Below are 22,713 nucleotides of genomic sequence, written 5' to 3' on the forward strand. Positions count from 1 at the left end.
AGTTTTTTTTTTGGAAAAAATTATATCTTCAAAGTTTTTGTTTTAAAAACTTTACACATTAATTTGAATTAAAAAAAAATTTATTAATATATATCGACCTCAATTTTTTAAACTATTGTGATTAAATTAATATGATTTATTAATTAAAGTATAAATATCTTTTCAATAATAAAGTTATATAAATATATTTATAGTATTGCATATTAGTAATTTTTACAATTTTTGCCACTTTATTTCATTAGGTAAAATCCGAAACAGAAATTGGAATTTTTGGTTTTTCTCACTCGTTGAATTTTTCTTGACAACCCTGTATATAACTCTTCTTTTCAGCCTACCTCTCAAGAAAAAATAAGATTTCTTTCGTGTAATTAAATAAAATTTCTTTCACGTATTTTTGTTTCGATGCAAAGAAACATAAGTGTACAGAAAGCGATTTAAAAATTATCTCAAGTCGTCGTCGAATTACGCGAACAGAGAGAGAGAGACAATTAAAAGAAGCGAGCCGCGCGAAAGAACGAGCTGCTCCCCGTGTCTCGTAATGGAACCCCGCGCAAAATTAGTCGGCGCCCTTTTCTGCTTTCCGTGTAAAAAGTGTCGGTCGTTCCCGAGAGTCATTGACCACGATCTCCAAGCACCTGCCGGCATGGTCGAGTTTCTGATTGGATTCACCTGCATCGAGCAGTCTCCAACCAGAGTGATATCGACTATTTCACCATGCCGGTCCCTACTTCTATTGTAATTTCTTTTTTTTCTCCTTACGAGTTTAATTATGAATAGTTTATGTATCATTTTTTTTTACAACATATATATTCGCTTTTGTTTTTATCCTATTTTATTTTATGCTACTTTAATTTTTATTTCGTGAAAACAAAAATTAATTTAATATAACGTCGCACAAAGAGAACATCGACTTTAAAATTTAGAGTAAAATGTTCCTCGAGGTATGAATTAATTCTAAAATGTACTGCATTTCGTACAGCATTCACATTTCACTCACGTGCTGCGAGAGAAAAGCGCCGAGGAAAATTATTCATAAAATACATATATATCTTGTATAAGTAATGTAATTATTATTACCATGCAAATTGTAACATGTTACACGGTACAGCATTGAATTATAATTTTAAATGGCATTATTACTTCTGCCTGAAACAATCTCGATGGAATTCCCTTTACGATCTCGATACGCTTACGCGAACACGTGAAACATTCCTCGGGAAAGAAAATTTAGATATGTATATCGAACGAAGTCGAATTATTGCGAACGTGATTTCCATACCGCGCTAATTACCCTGTCCAGGTACAAGTCAGGTAAAATGTAGCGGGTAGCACGAATGCCGCTGCACGTCAACCTACTCCTTGAATTCTTGGGATATATACACGTGCGATACAATATATATATAGAGAGAGAGAGATACGTCAACGAAGGGTTACGCGAATATACGCCTTCCCCCTTTGGCGAGGAGAGCGATGCCAGCGATAGTACGAATGCGGGTTACTTCGAATGCTAATTATTTGTTTATCAGCCTCCGCATGCAACTGCACCGGCACGCAGCTAGTGCCCCGATAAGAAGCGAAGCGATGGTGTGCCCCCCTTGAAACTGTTGCGTCGACTAGGGCCGACTTTGGTCTCGCAGATAATTGCGGCGATTATAAAAACGTTCGCTTTGCCTCGCTCGTCTTTCCCCTTATCGGATTAGTCGTCGACTTGGATATAGTCGTTCCCCACAGTGATAGCTCCTTCTCTCCTTGTTTTCTACATTTTTTTATCTCGAGATATAAATTGATATGCATGTGATGTATGATCTCGAGTTAAATATTATACATATGTGTATTTTGTACATAGTTAGCGATATACGAGGGTGGTTTGAAAAGTCCGTGCAAAATCAGAGAAATAGCACTACTGATATGTATCGAGGTTATTTTCAGTTAGTAGCATCTCTTGGAAGAACACACACCAAGTTTCAGCCAGATTGGTCTATTTCTCTGTGTTTGGCATTTGTTTGAATCGAAGAAGTCGAGTGATTTCCAAAAAATGGATGAAAGAGAATTTGGCCGCAAAATTGATGGAGTTAAGGTTCCAACTCGTCCGCATCTCCCTATTCTCCAGATTTGGCTCCCTCGGACTACTACTTGTTCCCCAATATGAAGAAATGGCTGGCGAGAAGGAGATTTTATTCAAACGAGGAGAAGATTGCGGAAACGAATGCCTTTTGCAGAGTTGGACCAATCCTATTATTCGGGAGGGATCAACAAACTGCGTTGGACGAAGTGTATAAGCCTAAAAAGAGACTACGTTGAAAAATAAAAAAAGGTTTATCCCGAAAAATTAAGTAGTTTTCATTTTTGCACGGACTTTTCAAATCATCCTCGTATGTATAAAGATATAAGAACGTATGGGGTTTTTTTAATTTAATTTCAGAAATATCAAGGTGCACATTTTGATATTTTCTAGAAGGAAAAGGTAAAAACTTTTTTTCGCATGAATTATAAGATACGTTATCTGAGCAACCTCGTTGCATTTGTAAAATTAATTACGATATCCACGTATATAACGTTCACGCAGTGTTGCGCAAATTTTACATAATATATACTGAAGCGAATTATGAGATTGACGCAGATATTATATCGCAAGAGATAAATAACGAGTGAAGCGAGTATGATCGCTCTAAGAGCGATTAATGCTATCATAAACTCCGTCAATGAAATAATTGAAATTCGAGTAAACGTTTAATTGATTAATCAGATTTAGAGTCAATATAAGAGCGTCAAACAGGAAATGTACTTTATATTATTTATATTATTTATTAATATTATTTATATTATTTATTAATATTATTATTAATATTAATATTATTTAATATTATATTATTTATTAATATTATTATTAATATTAATATTATTTAATATTATATTAATATTATATTAATATTATATTAATATTATTTAATATTATATTAATATTATATTAATATTATATTAATATTATTTATATTAATTAGATTTATAAAACCTATTTTTTTCGGGCAAATTTAATCGATCTCAGAGCGATGAAATCTACTTGACTCGAAAACGCAAATTGCGTTTTTTATGCATATAAGTACAGGTCAGTTTTTTTTCTGCCTAATTGCGAAAATCTTTCCGTATAGTGGCGACCGGCACCTCGTTTCCCTTCCGCTCCGTTTCTCCGGCTTCGCGAACAGAACGGACCCCACGATCGACCGAGGTAACGATGGAACGAAATTGTACATTCGCACGCAACGCGACTGCCATTATGTGCGGGAGAGAAGCTTAGGCCGCGAGGTCGTCGTCGGTCCTCCTTTCGACAAAATGGCGCTGCCTTTCTTGCCCTTCTTGGTCGGTATCTCTCTTTTAATCTCGCGCGCGCGACACTGACCGGCGTCTCCCCGGACAAATGGACTTTTAACTTGGCCCATCTTTAAGCGACCCGGGTAGTCCACCCGGGTAAGTTCAGCTCTATTGATTGCAGACGGGCGATGTATCAACGCGTATCGCCCGTAGCATCAACGACCGCGATCATTAACGAAGAACGATGGTTGGCACGCTCGAATCCCGCAACTTTGTGGGGAATAAGCGAATTTACGTTAATTTTTCGCGACGCGCTAAAAGAGAATTGAATTATTTTCGGTAAATCCACGATATCTTTTTTATAGAAGAAGAAATCTTTAAAAGACACCGGCAGGTAAATATGTACTCCCTGATAGTGTAAGATTTTTATCAACTAAAATCCCCTCTTCTCTGGTACTAGAAGACCTTGGAAACCGCGCATTATTTCCAGGGTTAAAATAAATCCATGTAGATATCTATGTAATAATTCAACAAGGATTTATCAATCTTAAAAATCAAATTAACGAGGTCGACTAATGTGCATTATAATATAAGATGCCTTGTGTCATCGCGTTTTCGCTCGCAAATTATTACATATAAATTAAATCACGCGCAATAGATATTTTTTTAGATATTAAGAAACGCGAGGAAGGAGCGAGAAAGGGAATAAAAAGGAGGAAAACAAAAGGTTTTCTGTAAAGGACGGGATTAATAATCTTATTCATGAGTGACCGCAGGCCGGCGCCGAACAGCGTGTGACGGAACCTCCGTTAGTTCCCACCGGAGCCGAGCTACCTGTTATCCTCTCTTCTGCCTGCTAAATTATGTTTTTTAATTAAATCCGTCGTAAAGCAGAGGAGCGGCTCGCCTTTCCTCCTCGCAGTCCTCTCCCCCTCTTTTCTCGCACGCCGCGTTACGAAAGAGCCGATCGTAGAGTCTCTCCGAGAGTGTCTACGTCCAGAGTAGACCACTACGTGGCTCGGGGCCAAAACAGGGAGCTATCCAAATTTATTCGGCTATCCTATTGCCCGAGAGGCATCTCCTACTTGGTCTCCTTTTTGCTCCTCCTCCCGACGACGGCATCGAGATTCCTTTTTTTTCTCTCTTTCTCCCTTCGCGGACAAATTTCTCGAATCGCCCTTGGATCTAATGATTTCCGGGTAAAATGTAGGATGTAAATCGAATGTATATAAAGTCGTATGTAGGGTCGTTTCTTCACTTGGAGATACTTCGAATGCAAGAGAGAAAAGTATAAATGAGGGCTTTTGAATCGACAAGAGAGAGAGAGAGAGAAGAAACCGACTATCAATTCATTAGCTCTCGTAAATCCATCGCCCCCGGCGTTGAATATTAAGCTGGTATTATAACTCGTAGCCAGTTAACGCGGTATCATCCTCTTGACCTTCCATACTTCGGGATGCATCGGTTATTCCGACTTCTATCAAGGATACTCGAGAAAACTCGGTGAGGATCGATTTCCGGCAAAAATCGGCCACTCGTTTTTCAAGCGTCACGTCTTCATTAGGATAATGAGGGCGGCGTAAATCCCGAAGGGCACGTCGAAATTGTGCGCGCGCGCGCGCGCACTTCCAGGATGCCCTCTCGTCGGAAGGGACGACGGAAGCGGTCCCGCATTTGCATAGAGTAATTTAGTGGTGCATAAAATTCCGCAGCCAATTAGCGCCGGAGTGTCCGATCTATCGCCCGGCTAGTCGTTTACCGCGCTCCCTCGTCGCGGAACGCACCTAATTTGAGAAGACCGCGTCCCCTGCCTCTCCTCACCCCTCCTTAAAGAGCGGCGACATTCTCGCTCGATTAAAAAAACCTGCGGATCTTGACGCGGGTTTTATCTACGCGTATGAGTTTTACTGTCAAACGGGCGCTATTCTGTTTTTATGTTCCGGTGTAAAGCTCGTATTAATATTTATATTTGCGGAAAAATTTTCATGTTCCGGACGTTATGCTAATTTGCTAATAATCTGAAAATGCGACTAATTAAGATACTAATAAAAAAGCAAGGAGAAGAAAATATTTAAATATGTATATAAATTTATTAATATTTATTCTTTATCAGAAGAATTGTTTTGTTTTTATCTGATGTTGTTGTGTATTAAAATGTGTAACTCTTTCACATGTAAATCCTAAGCTTTATATAATCGTAAAACAAAGTAGGTAGTAAAGTATTTTATAACCATCGGGATATAAAAATAATAATTCTATATTAATTAGATAGCATTTTAATATTTCGCAAATGGAGATACTAATAAATATTCTAATCTTTATCTTAATAACAGAGAAATAATTATAAATAAAAATAATTTCGCTCGATATATATTTATAAAGATAAATTTCCATTCCTTTATCATATTAAGAAAGATTTATGGACATTTACAGAAAAATTTGGACATTTTTCAAATAACACTAAAATAATATTTTTATGAATATCATATAAATAAATAAATAAATAAATAAAATATGTAATTTTTTTGCATATAACATTTAATTTAGTTTCACGTTCAATTCATAATCATCCATTTTTTTAAGACTCCATCTTTCTCTCTCATCAATGTTGTTAAATTAGAAAAATCTCGAAATATCATATATCGCGATTTCACTAAATTATTTTATATCGATCACTAATTGGTTTCTAATATTAACACACTGAGAACAATCGTTTGATTGTACCAACAAGATGTATATGATAGGAGGCATTTTGGTTAAACCGAGGAGAAGTTCTTAGTTATCATGATAAGACTCGATTTTTTATAATTAGAACGTTAGAATAGATTTTACTATAAGGATTTGGTTAACATTTTCTTTGGATCTACAAAACTTCTTATTAACTAAACATGGACACAGTGATGTCATTTTTTTTAAATTTAGTATTATTACCAAGAAAATTTAACGGGAAGAAATTAATCATATGTACTCATCTAGTAATTCCTAAAGGAATTCTTTCATCATTTTCTAATAGACATACTGGTTAAATCTACCAGATTTCTAATTAATGCAACCAGATTTCCTTCTCAGTGCACGAATACAAATCGAAAGTCACTTATTTACGTAATTTTCGGTTCGGCAACATTGTTGGCCGGATCTTTGTATGGAAAGTGTAAAACATTGTATGTCGGAAGCCGTGCATTAGCATATAGAAGGAGTTGCCTTGTGGCGATGTAGGCGGCGAGTAGGTAGGTAGCTACGAGGGGCTCTTATTTATTAACGATGTATTCTTCACCGCTATGCCGTATTTATTCACTTTGTTCTCGTTAACCCTTTCCACCTCTTCTGCGCCGTGAGGTCCACCACTATTCGGCTAAATAAAACCAATTTAACCGGGATGGGGGCAGAGCGTTATGCGGTAGCGGTCAAAGGATGACTAAGCCGGACAGGTTGATTAACTCTCTGATGCACTATTCAATTCTAATCTGATATGCGCGGAAAATGTTGTAGAATAACGCGCGATAAAATAATGACAAAGTTCCTAGCAAAATTACCCGAGTAAACTAATAGAACGGGACGTGAAGAAATTGAATCAACTATTTGTAAGAGATAAAAATTTACATGAAAATTTGTGATTACCGTTATTATCTCTTATAATGATATATAAAAGACTTAAATAAGAGTGGACAGAATATTATCTCGTATTATACCATTTTCTCCACCTTCGAGCGCAATTTATGTTCTCCAAATTTTAATTCCGTTACTTATACGTGTTATAAATTGCGTTAATTGCGTCTGATCAATCGTGTCGTAAAGAACACATTTTAATTTCGGAAATACTGGCTTTTTTCCTCGAATTCCTTTCTGGTCGAGTCCAGAATGTACTCGGTTTCGAAGCGTTGAATAAATTTGTCCATCGCACGCTTCCATTTTCGTAGACGTTCGCGGACCGTTTATAAGTGGGGGACTTGTAGCGATGATAATTTTTGAATAGCGCGTCGAGGCTCTCGGTCTCCTTATTATGACGCGTGAAAGGCACGCAGTCATAAGCACGCCTTTATCAGGCGCTCAGGTAGACCTGGGTCTCTCGATCGTTTGCCCTCCTAGACGAGGTTCTACCCGAAAAGCACCCCGTGTTATCGTATATTCCGTGTTTTATAGCCGTAGCTACACGGTGGTCCCGGTCGGCGGCTTTCTTTCAATTACGAAAGTTCCACGTAGAATCGACGTGTAAATAGCACCGGCGCGGGGTTGCTCGGCAGAATCATAGGTCGATAAATTTAGGCCTGTATTAGCATTTAAACGATGGAGCGGTCCATCGACAATCTCGATGATTCTCGATTACTGCGAGAGCCGCGAAACGGGAGAGGAATGAGAGAAAGAGAGAGAAAGAGAGAGAGAGAAACGACTGCCGGTCTCCCGCCATCGATCGAATGACGGTCCTTGGTCATCGGGAAAAAAGGAGAGAAGAAAATATTCGCCATCATTTTTAAAATTGCTTTCTCATTGTGTGTGTCGGCATCAAGTATTCTCGATATATACGACGGTGGTTTGAAAAGTCCGTGCAAAAATGAAAACTACTTAATTTTTCGGGATAAACCTTTTTTATTTTCCAACGTAGTCTCCTTTTAGGCTTATACACTTCGTCCAACGCTGCTCCAGTTTGTTGATCCCTTCCGAATAATAGGATTGGTCCAACTCTGCAAAAGGCATTCGTTTCCGCAATCACCTCCTCGTTTGAATAAAATCTCCTTCCCGCCAGCCATTTCTTCATATTGGGGAAACAAGTAGTAGTCCGAGGGAGCCAAATCTGGAGAATAGGAGGGATGCGGAACGAGTTGGAACCTTAACTCCATCAATTTTGCGGCCAAATTCTCTCATCCATTTTTTGGAAATCACTCGACTTCTTTGATTCAAACGAACGCCAAACACAGAGAAATAGACCGATCTGGCTGAAACTTGGTGTGTGTTCTTCCAAGAGATGTTATTAACTGAAAATAACCTCGATGAACATCAGTGGTGCCATCTCTCTGACTTTGCACGGACTTTTCAAACCACCTTCGTATTCTAGAATTTAGTTTAGGCAAAAAAGTTCATACAGGCTATAGTTCAATTCGATTCAGAAGTTTGTCAGAAGTTTCCTCGTGGAACACCGTGTATATATGAATAGTTTATTTGGGAGTGATTTTCTCACGCGCCAGGAGAGTTTCTCCGTCAGAATTTCCAATTATTGTGTGCTTGCTGTTAAGAAATTTTGCGGTGTACCGCGTATTTCATTAAACGATAAAGCACGAAGGATAACTTTAGCAGTGTGGAAGCCTTTTCCCGGGATGTGAAAATCGAAGCATCGTGTAGTAACTTTGCGAATGTTCGATGAAGGCGACGAGTACGCCTTAATATTTGACAGCCGTCTGTCAGAGCACGTCAAAGTAATTACGAACACACCCTTTCTCGCGCTATTCACGCCTTCGTGAACTGAATCTCGAAGACAAACTGCTCCTCGGCGCGACGTGCAGCTATAAATAATTCATGAGATTGTTTACCTTTTTTTTTACTCGCTGCATTTTCAAGGGTGGATGCATCTTCTGGGATCGGATCGAAGGATTCGGTGCGATTTTTTCTTATCGCACGACGCGATTACTTTCTACCAGAGAAAGTGTTGACTCCTTTTACCCCGAAGAGTCGACCACACACGCCACTCCGAACTGCAATTCACCTGCTTTCGAGCGATATTATTCAGCCGGCGTGCATTTCCGAGTCGACGTAAGCCGTTTAGGAGACGACGCCGTAATTTAACCGCGAGGACGTTTTACGAGACGCGAAAGAGCCGGTCGAACGTCCGGCAACTTGGCCAAGTTCGTAGACGCGCGAGCTGATAAATTTACGTCAGGCGGCTCGTCTGAGATGGCTGTAAACAGCCAGTTTACGACCGAAAGTTACATCGAAACCGGATACACACACACGTCTGCGTTTCTCTCTTTCTCTCTCTCTCTCTAGCTTTCGTCATGGAGTTTTGCACCTGCAAATATTTACGTTCACTTAAAAAGTCGTAAGCATTCTGCGGCACTTCGATAAATCCACGCGCCCCTCGGAGTGATAACGGAATGACATGATTGCCGGCCTTGAAGGTTGATTCGCTCCGGAATCGAGCCGATGACGCGCTCGTAACAGGAAAGTTACACACACGTACACACGCGAGCAGCAGGTTTTACTGCATTCTACATGCTTGCGCTTTTATATGTGTGGTTTTCGGTAGAACGACATAAAGATGTCCTGGCGCGATAACACGAGGAAGCGTATCTTAGCGTGCAACATTTTATTCTTTATCTTCCAATCGACTTTATTATGCAAGATTCATTCATTTTCTCAATCTCCCTCGTTGTCCAAGAGACTGAGGGAATCCGGAAAACGCGATACATGGCACGAGATATTATCGCGGGAGCGATATCATCTATTGGCCGGCAAATGTCAGTGGTCGGTGCACCTGCGACCATCATCATCAGCAATCATCGTTCCCGATGCGAGCGAGGTCTGGCGTCTAATCGCGGCCACCGACGTGGCCGTTTAGAGCCGCGATAGATGCGTATCGTTGGCGAATCGACACGTGCGACTGATCCTCGTCGCGTTTTAATCGTCGGCTTATCGGGATCGTTTGACAGGATAAACAAAAGCACGTCGACCTGGTCGACGCCGACGAGGTAATTTAGCGGCGGATGACTCCCTCTCTCTCTCTCTTTCTCTCGGCTTGGATCATCGTGCCGTGTAATATAGCGGCATCGACTTGGCCGAACGTGGGGCGATGTGTTACAGACAGCGTTACGGCAACAAACCGGCACTAAATCACCTTTGGCAGACCACGTGAACCCGTTCATCTCGGCGGCCGGACGCAGCTGCCGCTAAAGTAAAGCGGTTAAAGATCCAATCTCTCTCGGGGAGAGCCACGATCCTCCTTCGGCGCTATAATATTCCGAGCAAAAAGATGCGAGCGCGTGGTTTGTTCGAGATCGGCCTCGCAAATGGCTCGAGAACTTGTGAAGCTTCGCGACGATTCCGAAGGTCGCGTCCTGTTTTTTTTTCGCACTTGCAACCTTTTATTTCTTTATTCGGATTCCTTGGATAATTAAAATCCGCGTGATTAACAAATAGTCTAGAGCGATCAAGTATCATAAAATGACAATAGATACTTGAATAAGAAAAATTCTCTGGAAAAATATCGCTATCTTGCTTTGTTCGAGCGATTTTTTTTCGCACTTGCAACCTTTTATTCTTTATTCGAATTTCTTGGATAATTAAAATCCGCGTGATTAACAAATAGTCTAGAGCGATCGAGTATCATAAAATGACAATAGATACTTGAGTAAGAAAAATTCCCTAGAAAAATATCGCTACCTTGCTTTGTTCGAGCGATTTTTTTTCGCACTTGCAACCTTTTATTCTTTATTCGAATTCCTTGGATAATTAAAATCCGCGTGATTAACAAATAGTCTAGAGCGATCAAGTATCATAAAATGATAATAGATACTTGAGTAAGAAAAATTCCCTGGAAAAGTATCGCTACCTTGCTTTGTTCGAGCAATTTTTTTTTTCGCACTTGCAACCTTTTATTCTTTATTCGGATTCCTTGGATAATTAAAATCCGCGTGATTAACAAATAGTCTAGAGCGATCGAGTATCATAAAATGACAATAGATACTTGAGTAAGAAAAATTCCCTAGAAAAATATCGCTACCTTGCTTTGTTCGAGCGATTTTTTTTTCGCACTTGCAACCTTTTATTCTTCATTCGGATTCCTTGGATAATTAAAATCCGCGTGATTAACAAATAGTCTAGAGCGATCAAGTATCATAAAATGACAATAGATACTTGAGTAAGAAAAATTCCCTAGAAAAATATCGCTACCTTGCTTTGTTCGAGCGATTTTTTTTCGCACTTGCAACCTTTTATTCTTTATTCGGATTCCTTGGATAATTAAAATCCGCGTGATTAACAAATAGTCTAGAGCGATCAAGTATCATAAAATGACAATAGATACTTGAATAAGAAAAATTCTCTGGAAAAATATCGCTATCTTGCTTTGTTCGAGCGATTTTTTTTCGCACTTGCAACCTTTTATTCTTTATTCGAATTTCTTGGATAATTAAAATCCGCGTGATTAACAAATAGTCTAGAGCGATCGAGTATCATAAAATGACAATAGATACTTGAGTAAGAAAAATTCCCTAGAAAAATATCGCTACCTTGCTTTGTTCGAGCGATTTTTTTCGCAGAGCTGTCACGTTTAAGTAGGTGACTATAACGTACTTAACACACTACGAGTGTAACTTGCGAGACTATAAATCTACTTGGTGACTCTATTCTCGAAGAATGTTCGCTTGACACACGTGGTGGCGAACGTCAGCGAGTTAATTCTAGGGTTCATAAAACGCATAAAATGTGTGTATTTATCATAATATATTTTTAGCATTTTTATACTATTATTGATTCATGAGATGTATCACAAATAACCGTCTTGTTGCATTATTATAGTTATTAGCGGTAACACATGGCGGTTGGTCGCGACGTGAAGTTAAACGTCGACCATGCTGGATGTAATAGGATCTACCAGCGACTTGTACAACGAGTCGAGTCGATAATGTCAAAAGGTTAACGCAAAGATCATCGGAATAGATCGACTTGGCGTTGCCTAGTTGCGTATGTCTAGTTTGTCGAGCGAAAGAAAGCATAAACGGGCGCGATCAATAAGAGGCATCGATCCGTTAAGAGTCGAGTACACGTTTAAACTGTATTCGAAATGAAAAAAAAAAATTATTTCCATATATTTTATAAAAATTGAAATAATATGGAAAAATTGTGTGCTTTTATATAAATCGTAATTTGAGATAAAACGCACGAGAGGCTCGCAACCTTAAGGAATTAAGTGGTCCACCCTCTTTAACGTCCGCAAACGAGACGCTTTACGATCGGTACATGCACGTAATAGCCATAATCGTCGTATATATGTATAATCCTACACCCGAGAAGAAAACCTGAGCTCTATCTCGTTAACAGTGTGGTTAATGTCGAAACATCCATTTTCGAGGAGTGATATCAATTGATATTGTTATATTATTGTATTAATACTTTTAATAAAAAAAAGATATTTTCCGTATAAGCAAAGACACTCTGTAATAATTTTTAGAAATTTGATACATTGATTTTTCGTAGAAACAAAAAAGTCGTTGTTTAATGAAGAAAAATATTATCAAATTATATTTTATTGTCGTTATATTTTATGCTTCATTAATTTTATAAATATGAGCAAAACAGCTAGAGAAAAAAAGTAAATATTTACTCATTTATTTGCATTTTTTGAATTTTTTGGAAGTGACGCAATACTTTTGACCGATACTGTATAAAGAAAAAAAGAAACAGTGTATCAAAATTTGCATAAATGTAAAAAAATGACAAAAAGATGTATAAAGATGATAAAAGGCGGGACTACACATATGCGTTTTATATGTTTAGAGAAAGCACGTGTGTATAATTGAACGTGAAAAATACCTTTAATGGCGTTGATACTGGACGACGACGGAGCGATAAAGTTTACCGACACGCACGTCGCTGTGTTTTATTAAATGAGCACCATTAAAAATATTTCTCACGTTGTCTATTAGGAGAGATCGCAATTTTAGATATTTCCATCTCTTTCCAACGTGACCTGTTACGTATAGCGTCATAATTAATGTTTTGCATTTAATAGAGCAGCGCGCCGATGACGTTTCCCTTTAACGGATGATTCAGCTCGCATGAGTAAATCACGTTGCGGCTATTCATAGTCCCGTCGACATGCGATGCGTATGTTATTCGAATCGAGCAACATAATGACGAATAACATTGAGCGTACACAAGCATCCATAAAGCGCGCCGAATTTTTAAGATACCGAGGCAAAATGATATCGTCGCTTATATCATATCGTTATGGCATCTATAGCCACGCAGCCAATATTGCGAAAGTGACCATTATACTTGTACAGACATAACGAGCGAACCGACCGGTTAGGCTGTCCGGATCTCGAACAAAATGGTTCGCGTGTCTTCCGCGGCAACCTGGCGAAATTTATTGCTTCATCGTGCTTTCGCACGATAGATTCGCGATACGCGCGCTCGTTCATCTTATCTCGCGGCGGATCGCGCGTTTTGAAATTATGCAAATTTATTTTTCTCCATACACCATATATATACAGGGAGTCCGATTCGTGAGGGACCAAACGAAAAGTGATGATAGATTGGGTCAAACTAAGAAGAAAAGTCCTCTACCATTTTGCAAAATTCGCAATAATTATTAAGTAATAAGCAAAAATGTCTCGGCGCATGAGAAGCGGTAAACCGCTTGTAGTGTGTGATTATTAAGTGATCAAACGAAAAGTGGTGATAGATTGGGTCAAACTGAAAAGAAAAGTTCTCTACCATATTGCAAAATTCGCAATAATTATTAAGTTATAGGCAAAAATGTCTCAGCGAATGAGAAGCGATCTGTCTACCGCTTCTTATACTCTGAGACATTTTTGCCTATAACTTAATAATTATTGCGAATTTTGCAATATGGTAGAGAACTTTTCTTTTCAGTTTGACCCAATCTATCACCACTTTTCGTTTGATCACTTAATAATCACACACTACAAGCGGTTTACCGTTTCTCATGCGCCGGGACATTTTTGCTTATTACTTAATAATTATTGCGAATTTTGCAAAATGGTAGAGGACTTTTCTTCTTAGTTTGACCCAATCTATTATCACTTTTCGTTTGATCCCTCACGAATCGGACACCCTGTATATATATATATATATATATATATATATATATATATATATATATATATATATATATATATGTACACATGCGCTTCTCGATAACTCCATAACCTAAGAAATTTCGGCTCTAATTTATATATTTTAAATGCGACCGCGGATGATTTGAGGATCGGTCGAAATCAAGATCTGCTACATCAACGAGAATTCAATTGACACAAAGACGACGTTATAAAGCTCGAGATCGGGAAATCTCGGATCATGCTTAATTCGATTCGCGAGCCCGGGGACCAGGAACGCGTGGAATCGGTTTATCAGATCGTCGCTATTGAATCGCTCCATTAGAAGCGCATCTAATCGTGAGTTCGACCCCTGACGGGGGCGAGCCGCCCTCGTTTTCGAGGAGCGACTTTGACGGGGCGCCCTGCGACAGACTGTGACATATTAGGCTACCCTCGCATCGTCAAAGGGGCATCATCCCCGACTATAAGGACCTCGTAAAGAGGGTTGACCCCCCCCGATGACCGGATTTATTGTCTCGCTATTTGGTAGACGCGGGCCGTGGGAGCGAAATCTGTTCGCGGTTGGTTTCTCTGCGCATAAATATATTATCGTCGCGGTCGCGGAAAGATTACGAGCGATCGTCGGAGATGGTTGCCCAGAAGCGGTAATGTTTGCGAGCACGCGAGTAGATGCTTACCGTCGCGCCTGTCGGCGATTTTATCGCCGCGACGGAAGTTGGAGTAATCGTTGACTGTCGGTGCATGAATTACGCCGTTACGACCACGTGATGTACGGAGGTTGCGTTTAAAACGTGCCAATAAACGAGTCGATTTATCGGGAATATTGAAATCTCGAGTTATCTTGGAATTGTCAAAGGATATTGAAGTTATATCAATTAAATACCGGTGAAATTAGATAGATAGATGGATAGATTTATTTATTTCTTGCCCCTTTCGGCATTGAAAGAGGTTTTACATAAAATATACGTTGCAGACTTTATAATGTTTTATATAAAAATATGCTTCACTTATACAGTGTTGCTTTTTATCCTAATTAATTTCAATTACTTCTAGATTATTTTTAATAATTTCTTTGGTTTTATTCTCTTTTTTTAGAATTTCTTCAAACAGATGATTCCCTCTCCCTTTTCTCTTAAAATTTGATTCATTCTTTTATTATCCCTCGTATCTTCTGTACAATTTGCTGCTAAATATTCTAACATTTCCACTTCCTTCTGACATATCCTACATGATTTCTTTTCCCGTTCATACCAAAATTTATTTATTTATTTAATTTATTTTATATATTAATTTTCTTCGTTTTCACATCTAAATCTCACTATGATCTCTTGAAAATCTTTCTGGCCTCGTTTTCTTAAATATTCTGGTAATCCTATCGTGTATAACTCTCTACATCTTATATCTAGAATTCTATCAATGAAATTATTATATTAATTAAATTGAATTTAATATGGAATTGAAAATATTAAATATCGATATATATAATAAATGTTTTATGTAATAAATGTAATTACTCAAATAACGCAATGCATGAACAATATTTCATAATACGTCGTAGATATTAAAAGAGACGCCGTGGCTCGGCGATGATTATCCTAATAGATGATAAAGAGCTTCGTAAATAGGCATAAATAAACGCGCGGAGAGCCACGCATGTGAATCCTTCCCCCTATATAAAAATTCATAAATGAGCGAACGAGAGAGAACGTTCCCTCGATTCTCGAGGACGCGCCATAAATCGTGACGGGAGCGTCCTTTCGCGGGAGCGGGAGACGCACTTGGTTTTCCTAATTCACTGATGGCGGATGTCGCACTGGAATAGAACACGACGGGAGAGAGCCACGTCCGGGTCCGATCCGTAAATCTAACGGTACATACCGGGGTCGTTACGCAATGCGCGGAGAGGATAATTTGTCACCTCGGGGTACGTCGAGCGATAGGGGGGGAGGGGTGTAGGGATACCGAAATGCAAATCGTCCGGGACTGCGAGTGAAACTTGTGGAAAAAAAACTCAAGCCGCGTCCGGAATCGTCGACCAATCTCTCTCGACGCATTTTCTCATTTTAAGCGACCACATAAGATTCTTGATACAACCTCCTAGAGTCGGTAGACCCCCTCTTTTCCCCTGAAGAAATGCGAAAGTGACTTCGAGGTGAATGGTGGATTAAAAAAAAAGAGTTGGCCCAGACGTCACCTCGCGATCGATCGATTCCACGAAAAGAGGCGAGGCCTTAGGTGTTGTAAGATCTATTTTTCACGTCGCGTACTTGCCTTTCTAAACCGACGCGTGCAACGAATGTGGACAAGCTTACGATAATTGAAATTCATATCAGCTCTGATAAACGCACGCTTAATTCTCGAGAAATAGAGGCAATGATTTACACTTATTTTGCATACATACTTATATTTTGGTATTTTTGCTTCTACCACAAGATGCGAGTATCAAAATCCATATTACATTTTGATTTATGAAGTAATAATTATCTTTTGAATTTTATCACACATATATATATTTTAATTTATATTTTAATACAACGTGTTTTTTGAGCGATGTGAGTATGAGATGAGAACAAGACAGCTATATTGAGCGTTAAATGCGTGGTGAAAACACGAGTCATAATCCTTAAACTCCCGTCGGATGTTCCATTTGACTTGTCGTTCATAAAGCGTTACGAGTTATCGATAATACAACATCCACTCATTAATCATGCACGCTTCGTTACTCGAAACAAGCTTCTCTTATTTCCGTAATTTATTATGCGGCGCATTACGTAGAAAAGACGAACGTCAGAGAAAGAAAAAAGCCATCACAGATTTATTTCTGGGCTTGACGAGTATATTCGTCTCTATCCTCCTTCGGAGTAGATACGCAACGTGTACCTTCGTTCTTTCCTCCAAGGATTCGTTGACGGATCGGAACAAAATTCAGTGACGTGAAATAATCTTTCGGTCAGATATTACATGTAACTAGAAATGTAAACAGAAAAAAAGGAGATAAATTAAAAAATAAATTTTCGAAAAATAATTAAAAATTGAACTTGGACGAATTGTCTTCATCATTAGATATACAGTTTGTAATTTCTAAAAATGTAGTTTAATCATTATTTTAATATAATAAAGAAATTAAAGTTTTTATTACTCTTAATTTATCTTTTTTTGAAAATAATTTTATAAATAATTTAACATTCAATATTTAATATTCAATATTCCATATTCAATATTTAATATTCAATATTCAATATTCAATATTTAATATTTAATATTCAATATTTAATATTCAATATTCAATATTCAATATTCAATATTCAATATTCAATATTCAATATTCAATATTCAATATTTAATATTCAATATTTAATATTTAATATTTAATATTTAATATTTAATATTTAATATTTAATATTTAATATTTAATATTTAATATTTAATATTTAATATTTAATATTTAATATTTAATATTTAATATTTAATATTTAATATTTAATATTTAATATTTAATATTTAATATTCAATATTTAATATTCAATATTTAATATTCAATATTCAATATTTAATATTTAATATTTAATATTTAATATTTAATATTTAATATTTAATATTTTTATTCATTAAAATAATTTTAATGAATTAATGATACTTTTGTGGCAAATCACATCAAACACATAATTCACATAATTTTCAATTAGATGCATAATAAATTTTTGTTATGTATCTAACTGAAAATTATCCGAATCGTATCGTGTTTAATGTAATTTGCCGAAAGTCTTTAATTGTTTAAAATCATTTTTTTTTTAAATTAAAAATATAAGAACCTTAGTTTTTTTATTATATAAATAGAAAATATGCAGAAAAATGATATTATATCTAAAAAATAATGGAAAAAGCAATTTTTTTTCAATATTTGTTCCCTATTAGAAAAAATGGATTGTTTACATCTCAACATGTGACTATTACACTAATGATCCGACTTTTATTTTATATATATTGGCGGCTTCTCTAAAAGCGCGATATTTCTCTCGAGTTAGTCAACTTGTCGCGTAAAACGAGAGGATAAGAATTGGTTACGAGGAGTGATTATTACACATATTCGATTTAATATCGAATCCGCCGTAATAATACGCCGTCCAATTTATACCCTGGCCATTACTCGAAAGTCGTTGGTTCCTCTTTTGCACGCGAGCCACACGCAACGAAACGTTGTATATGCGTCCTGCACCCGAGGCGGTCCAGGGCATCGCGAGATGCGACGAGAGTATGCATCTGTTAAAAGTGGAAAATCGCGCGACCGGCGGGATTCTTCTTCACGTGCGGAATATATGCCGGAAGTCATCGGCAGAATCTCGGAAGAGGTCGTCGGCCGCGCGAAAAGAGCTTTAAATTGCCCGAAAGAGAGAAAGACGCTAAATACGGCACGTCGACCGAACGAACAGAATTGCGGGACGCGGCGAATATTCGTCACGCGAGCATTTTTTTCATTCTTCCTTCCTCGTCGGGTTTGTCAGGCCTTTCTGCGCGGTGTGGAAATCGAGGACGTCGGACTAACATCGAACGAAATTCCAGATTACAAGCTGGATTTTTATCTCGAACTGTGCGTACAAAGATGGCCAAAAATTTATCGTGATGATATAACGTCATTTTGCATAAAAATGTAACGATAGATTTTTTTTTTTCATCAAGATTGTGTGCCTTTTGTATATAACATATAACAATAATCTTGCGATTGAGTGCGATTTTCACGTGAGTGACAGATACAAAAAGTATATCAATTGCATATTTATGTAAAAATCATAATTAAAATTATGAATTTAATAAATAATAAATAACAAATTAAAAAAAAAATTAAATTAATTTAATAAATAAATTTAAAACATGTATTAATTTATTTAAATTTGTATTAATTTATTAAAGATTCTTATATGAAATTTTCTCGTGATTGATTAATTTCAAATTTCTTCAATATTTCTTCAATATTTGAAAATTTCTTACTTATTTAAAATTCATAGCTGAAATTATGAATTTAATAAATAATAAATAACAAATTTAAAAGTATTAAATTATTACTTATATTAAAGATTCTTATAGAAAATTTTCAAATTTATAATTGATTATTTTCAAATTCTTTCAATATTTAAAAATTTCTTATTTATTTAAAAATCATAATTAAAATTACAAATTTCATAACCAACAAATTTAAAACTATACATATTAAAGATTCTTATTGGAAATGTTCAAACTTGGTTGATTATTTTCAAATTTCTTCAAAATTCAAAATTATTTTCTTTCAATTCAAAGGAAACCTTATCCAGAATATTTGTAAAATTTCTAATTTCAATTATAAAATTTCCCTGTCTGGATTGTTTTATCGAGAAATCGAAAGCGAGGGATGAGTGGACGCAGGACGCATAATCGAAAGACCAATAAATCATCGCGGGCGACGCCGCCGGACGCGTTCGTCCCCCGTCAGTGTTTTGGTTTCGACGCCGCGGGGGAAAGGGCGCCCCGCGGGGACGCCCTTTATCCCATGGACCGAGCGGCATCGCCGGATAAAGGATACAGGCGTCCGCGTCCCGCCGAGCATCGTTGGTGCTCCGTCATTCATCGCGCTCTTTTCAACGAGCATCCATGATCCGCTCCGTGGTAACGATTACTCGCATGTATCGGTGCTAATGCGTCAAGCGCCACGCGATGAACCATGCTTCGCCACACAATATATACAGGTGTGTTTACAATAGTTTAAATACGACGCGAAAGACGACAATCAAGCAGAGATGTAAAAGAACCGTTTTTTTTTTCTAAGAAAATAAACGTTGAAAAATATTAGTTTTTTTTATCGTTTATTAAAAATATATTTTTCTTTATATATGAAATTTTCAAACTCGTGATTGATTAATTTCCAATTTCTTCAGTATTTTAAAATTTCGTATTTATTAAAAAATTATAATTGAAATTATGAATAAATAAATTTAATAAATAACAAATTTAAAATTATACATATTAAAGATTTTTATTTGAAATATTTAAACCTGATTGATTATTTTCAAATTTCTTCAAAATTCAAAATTATTTCTTTTCAATTGTAAAGAAAACTTTATCCAGAATATTTAGTTGTAAAATTCCCTTTTAATTATAAATTTCCCTGTCTAGATTGTTTCATCGAAAAATTTTTTGTTAATATAATAAAAAAACTAAAGTTCTTATATTTTTAACTTATCTTTTTCCGAAATTAATTTTAACGAATTAATGACTTTTTTAATGATTAAATCAAACGTGATATGTTTCGAATAATTTTCAGTTAAGTGCATAATAAAGATTTTTATTATACATATAAATATTGGAAATATTCGAATTGTGTGTTTCGTATTACTTCAATCGTATAAATCTCATTATTTTGGAAAAAAAAGAAGTAAATTAAAAATATAAGAACTCTAATATTATACATGTATTAAAAGCGATTAAAGTACATTTTTAAAAATTATAAGCTGTGTTTTTGTATCTATAACAAAGACAATTCATACAATTTTGATTTATTTATGAAGAATTTATCTAAAAGTAGTAATTATATAATTATATCTAAATACAATATATTTAAAATAGTAGTGATTACTTCATATCTATCATTTAAAAAATTAAGAATAATGAAAAATCAACTTGGAATAATCAAAATATAAAGAATGTTAAATATCTGAATAGAAGTTCTTTACTTACGTTTATAATTAAGTACTTATTTAATATCCAAGACATTTTTCATACGTTTTACATCATTAAAAAATTCGTATAATAAAGCTCGTAATAATGTGGATTTATTTGCGAAATATAAACATCGACCTCGTAGACAAGAATGTACACATGAATGAACTCGAACGTAAACATTGTTTGTTTATAGTGCCCCTGGCGAACATTTCGTGGGAATTGTACTGGTACTCTGTGTGAGAAGGTCGAAAGTTTTATTCAGTTAATTGTCAACGTTTGACTGAGGAAGACCAAAAGATCGAAGATCGAACTAGTATCATTACAGTGAGAGCAACCTGCTATGAAAGCAACGTAGATACTACTGGAACTGTAAGTACTTTATACATAAATAGAATCGATACTTGCATCCAACGATTTTAACATTATTACTTGCCCTTTTCTAAAGAAAAATGATGATATTTGACATTTATCTCTATTAATATTTTTTGACATGATTTAATTTTACATTCGAAGTAAAATCGATAAAATGATTATATGTTGAGATTTAATAAATTATAAGATGTATATAAATAAAAATATACAATTAGGAAAAAAGAGGGAAAGTAAAATATATACAAATTTCAACTATAAATGAGAAACATAATAAAAGTACATGTTTTGCTTAAATACCTGTTTTTGTTTTCGATGAATATCGACAAAAATTAATGAAACAGTTAATTAATTTTTTCGATATTTTCCTGTCCATTTATCGCATTTGCAAATATTTTTTCGGTATTTTAGAAATTCGCTCTTAAACAATCATGGACGAAAATTTAATTTCCCGTAAAGATGATGATACAAATGAATAAGAAATTTTTTTTTTCGCATTCAATAATTGAAATTATAAATCGAGAGAAATAATAGTCTCTTAAAATAAACATCAAACAAAAATTTTCATTTCAAATATACCACATTGTTATTTATGGCGTTTTCGAATGATCAGGTTTGACGCGACCCGGGGTAGTTTATTAAACATCATTGACCAATCACAGCCATTCTTTTGAAGAATGTAACCATACATTCTTGAGAAGAATGGCTGTGATTGGTCAATGACGTCTAGTAAACTACGGGTTGGGTCAAACACGACCATTCGAAAACGCCATTACTTAGAATTGCTAAAGCGAAAAATATCGAGATCGTCAAGAGTTCCGGGGGGCAAAAGACACTGGTGTGTTAGAATCACGCATCATCGAGAATGTTATTCATTCTTTGCGCTGTACTCGATACTATGTGTTATACGATTGTACTTGCAACCGATCGTTAGGAATAATGGGCGGTCGTGTGATATCGATACCGATACGAGCGAAAGGGAAGAGAAGCGCGTTTCGTCGACGGCTAAAATTCGCAAGTTGCGTTATCGTCGCGAACATTACGGTCCCTTGGAAGATACGCTCCATTGTTTGAGCGATAAAAAAAAAGTTGGCGGGCTTAAATAGAATCGCAGCGAGAGGGAGGAAAAGAGAAAGAGAGAGAGAGAGAGAGAGAGTCGTTAATAATCGTCCTCCACTTTACTCGAGTGGTGCACGTTAAAGCCTGGAGGTGTCGACCGCAGATCGAGTATTGTTCGTCCTTTCCCGCGGTGAATGACGCTGCTCGGCGATGATACGTCACGATAATGGCCGGTAATTCGACGTACCATCGTCGGGGCTCGTGCGCGCCTCTAGGAGGAATATTGTTTCGCAGCGCGCGATGGGAGAGAAGTCTCTCTCTCTTGGCTTTTCAATTATCGGACCTTGGAGCGATACGATGATGGCCGGCGGAAGGCACGTATAAACCCGCTGCACGCGGCCGGTAAACCCACACGCACGGGCGTATCTACGCCAAATTGCAGGTTCGATCGAGCCGCGCTCGTATGTACTTGATGTGCAACCAACGGTACGTAGGG

The 22,713-nt window shown here is 36.7% G+C and overlaps 1 protein-coding gene and 1 long non-coding RNA gene across 5 annotated transcripts in view; one reads left to right on the forward strand and one right to left on the reverse strand.

Annotated features, from left to right (window-relative positions):
• LOC145967253 (uncharacterized) overlaps positions 1 to 22,713 on the forward strand; it is a 147,243-nt gene that overhangs the window by 95,840 nt on the left and 28,690 nt on the right. For both annotated transcript variants that reach the window (XR_014437322.1, XR_014437321.1), the window contains exon 6: positions 20,983 to 21,158. This is a non-coding gene — a long non-coding RNA (uncharacterized LOC145967253). The remainder of the gene's footprint in view (positions 1 to 20,982; positions 21,159 to 22,713) is intronic.
• Sp1 (transcription factor Sp8) overlaps positions 1 to 22,713 on the reverse strand; it is a 72,516-nt gene that overhangs the window by 6,355 nt on the left and 43,448 nt on the right. The window lies entirely within an intron of this gene.

This window comes from Camponotus vicinus, unplaced genomic scaffold (assembly GCF_025532165.1).
Source record: "Camponotus vicinus isolate PSW18456_S1 unplaced genomic scaffold, iyCamVici1.0 SCAF_2, whole genome shotgun sequence".
NCBI classification, from domain to species: Eukaryota; Metazoa; Arthropoda; class Insecta; order Hymenoptera; family Formicidae; genus Camponotus; species Camponotus vicinus.